Source organism: Cervus elaphus, chromosome 18 (genome assembly GCF_910594005.1).
Source record: "Cervus elaphus chromosome 18, mCerEla1.1, whole genome shotgun sequence".
Taxonomy (NCBI): domain Eukaryota; kingdom Metazoa; phylum Chordata; class Mammalia; order Artiodactyla; family Cervidae; genus Cervus; species Cervus elaphus.
The window spans coordinates 31835480-31839464 of NC_057832.1; positions in this window are offsets into that span (position 1 = coordinate 31835480).

A 3985-nucleotide genomic window follows, 5' to 3' on the forward strand; every position below is an offset into this window, starting at 1 on the left:
TATAACTCAAAGAAGTGGCAGATCTTTAATGCAAGAATAATAAAGAAGGATAATTGCATTTCCTTTTTGCTAAAGTGAATAACATATATAGAATTTAGGAAATGACTGCTATAATTGTCAGGAGTTAGTTATAAACTATTATGAGAGATTTTTTTTTCCAACTGATATCATAGTTCAGCTCAGTTCAGTTCAGTCACTCAGTCACATCTGACTCCTTGTGACCCCATGGACGGCAGCACACCAGGCTTCCCTGTCCATCACCCGTTCCCAGAGCTTGCTCAAGCTCATGTCCATCAAGTCAGTGATACCATCCAACCATCTCATTCCCTGTTATCCCCTTCTCCTCCTGCCTTCAATCTTTCCCAGAATCAGGGTCTTTCCTAATGAGTCAGTTCTTCGCATCAATATTGGAGTATACTGAAGTATTGGAGATTCAGCTTCAGCATCAGTCCTTAAAATGAATATTCAGGATTGATTTCCTTTAGGATTGACTGGCTTGATCTCCTTGCAGTCCAAGGGACTCTAAAGAGTCTTCTCAAACACCAGTTTGAAAGCATCAATTCTTCGGTGCTCAGCTTTGATTATGGTCCAACTCTCACGTCCATACAAGACTACTGGAAAAACCATAACTTTGAATAGATGAACCTTTGTTGGCAAAGTAATGTCTCTACTTTTTGATATACGGGGCTTCCCTTGTGGATCAACTGGTAAAGAATCTGTCTGCAATGTGGAAGACATGGGTTTGATCCCTGGGTTGGGAAGATACCCTGGAAAGGGAAAGGCTACCCACTCCAGTATTTTGGCCTGGAGAATTCTATGGACTGTATAGTTCAGGGGGTCACAAAGAGTCGTACATGACTGAGCGGCTTTCACTTTCACTTTTAATATGCTATCTACGTTGGTCATAGCTTTTCTTCCAAGGAGCAAGTGTCTTCTAATTTCATGGCTGTGGTCACCATCTGCAGTTACTGTGGAGCCCAAGAAAATAAAGTCTGTCACTGTTTCCATTGTTTTCCCCAACTATTTGCCATGAAGTGATGGGACCAGATGCCATGATCTTCATTTTATGAATGTGGAATTTTAAGCCAGCTTTTTCACTCTCCTCTTTCATTTTCATCAAGAAGCTCTTTAGTTCCTCTTCACTTTCTGCCATAAGGGTGATGTCATCTACCTATTTAAGGTTACTCATTCCAGCTTGGGCTTCATCTAGCCTAGCATTTAGTATGATGTACTCTGCATATAAGTTAAATAAGCAGGGTGACAATATACAGCCTTGATGTACTCCTTTCCCAATTTGAGAGAGAATAAGATGGCGGAGTAGAAGGACGTGTGCTCATCTTCTCCTGCAAGAACTCCAAAATTGCAACTCACTCCTAAACAACCACCGACAGGAGAATATTGGATCCCACCAAGAAAAGATACCCCATGTCCAAGGGCAAAGGAGAAGTCCCAGCAAGACGGTAGGACAGGCGAAATCACGTTTAGAATCAAACCCCATATTCACGAGACACTTCGAGGGCTCAAACAAAACCTTATGCACACCAGGACCCAGCGACCCCACAGAGACTGAGCCAAACCTGCCGTAGAGTGTTTGAGTGTCTCCCATGGAGACACTGGTCAGCAGTGGCCTGACACAGGGACAGGGGCTCTGGCTGCAGCAGAGCAGAGAGTCACAGTGCGTGAGCCCCACCATGGAGCCCACCAAGCAGATGACCCACAAACTGGAGAGCAATTATACCAAAGAAGTTTTCCCACTGTTACAAAGATTCTAGGATCCACAACAGATTTCCCAACCTGGGGATCCAGCAAAGGGACTGAAAACCCCAAGGGAATTTGACTTTGGAGGCCAGTGGGATTTGATTACAGAACTTCCACAGGACTGGGGAAACAGACTCTTTGAGGGCACAAACAAAACTTTGTGTGCACCAGGACACAGGAGAAAGGATCAGTGACCTCACAAGAGACTGAGCTAGACTTGCCTGTGAGTGTCCAGGAGTCTCGGGCAGAGGTGTCGGTTGACAATGGCCTGCTGCAAGGTCCAGGGTACTGAATGCAACAGTGCTGGCATAAACCCTTGTGAAGGAGGTCACCATTATCCCTACCACAGTTTGGCCTCAGGCCAAACAACAGGGAGGGAACACAGCCCTGCTCATCAACAGAAAACTGGAATAAAGATTTACTGAGTATGGCCCCACCCATCAGAAAAACACCCAGATTCCCCCAAGCCAGTCCCTCCCATCAGGAAGCTTCCACAAGCCTCTTATCCTTATCCATCAGAGGGCAGACAGAAAGAAAACTAGGATCACAGAAAACTAACTAAACCAATCCTGAGGATCACAGCCTTTTCTAACTCAATGAAACTTTGAGCCATGCCATGTAGGGCCACCCAAGATGGATGGGTCATGGTGGAGAACTCTGATAATATGTGGTCTACTGGAGAAGGGAATGGCAAACCACTTCAGTATTCTTGACTTGAGAACCTCATGAACAGTATGAAAAGGCAAAAAGATGTCATATTTACATGCATAATTCTTAAGTCTAGAAAGGAAAATGTTGAGATTTTAAATCAGGGATTGAAAATATGGGTAATTTAGAGTAAGTATGTATATATAGGAGCTTCCCAGGTGGCTCAATGGTAAAGAATCCTCCTGCCAATGCAGGAACCATAAGAGACACTGGTTTGATTTCTGGGTCAGGAAGATCCCCTGGAGAAGAGAATGGCAACCCATTCTAGTTTCTGCCTGGAAAATCCCATGAACAAGGAACCTTGCAGGATACAGTCCATGGAGTCAGAAAGAGTCAAACACAACTGAGTGTACACACACATACACACATGTATATATATATATATATATATATATATATATATATATTTATATTTATATTATATATAAAAAATATATATATTTAAATATGGGTTGAGGGACTTCCCTGGTGGCTAAGCCTCAGCACTTAATGCAGGGGGCCTGATTTGATCCCTGGTCGGGTAACTAGATGCCATGTTTTGCAACTAATAGTTCACATGCTGCAACTTAAGATTCTATGTCCCTCAACTAAGACCTGGCATAGCCAAATAAATAAGTAAATATTAAAAAATAAAATAAACATGGGGAAAGAAAACTATTTATGCCATATTTGTCTAATCAGACAAATTTTTACAATTTGGGTGCTTATCTTCTGTGGGTTAAAGAAAGTAAAGATAAGATTTCTTTGCTGTTTAGATGTAAAAATTTCATAAACGCTTCACAAGGCAGACTGCATTCCTCCCACCTCCTGTATTACCTACTTCATGTCAGTTATTCTTATCCTTTTTCTTTAAGAAGTAGACAAAAACTTTATTTGCTAAATATTCTTTTACTTTGGTAGGTACAAAGGATAGCCAGAACATTTTACCAACAGAATTAACCCATCTGACTTTCTTTTCATCCAATGGAAGATAAATGGCTTAACTTTCTTTTCATCCAATGGAAGATAAATGTTTAGGTATATAGTTATACAACAATATAGTTGTTATACAACATTTTCATGGGTGTTGCCATTGAAATTTTCACCAATTCTATTGATGTTGCATGTTAACTGAAGTCTGCATTGATTGTTCTTGTTTTCTTCAAGACTTCTATCTTGGCTCTAACACATGAATACGGCTCCAGAATGTCTTAATGGGAGGACTTAAGATGACAATCAGTCAATAATCTCTTCTGACTGAAAGGAACATGCAGTGCTTTTGCCTCACAAGCATAATGTTCTTATATGGATTTTATTTAGGGTGTCTTGGGACATCAATCTTCAAGTCAAATAGAAAGACAAGAAAAGGAAGGCCATTTTCAATATTATATTAATTTAAATGTCTTTTATAGTTATCAATTTTTCAAAAAACTGACTTGCTGGCTACCTATTAAGGTAGTATAACTGATAAATGCATGCCGGGTTCTTCTGAATAAAACTGATGTTGACTTAAAAAAATGTACAACATGAGAATTGCGAG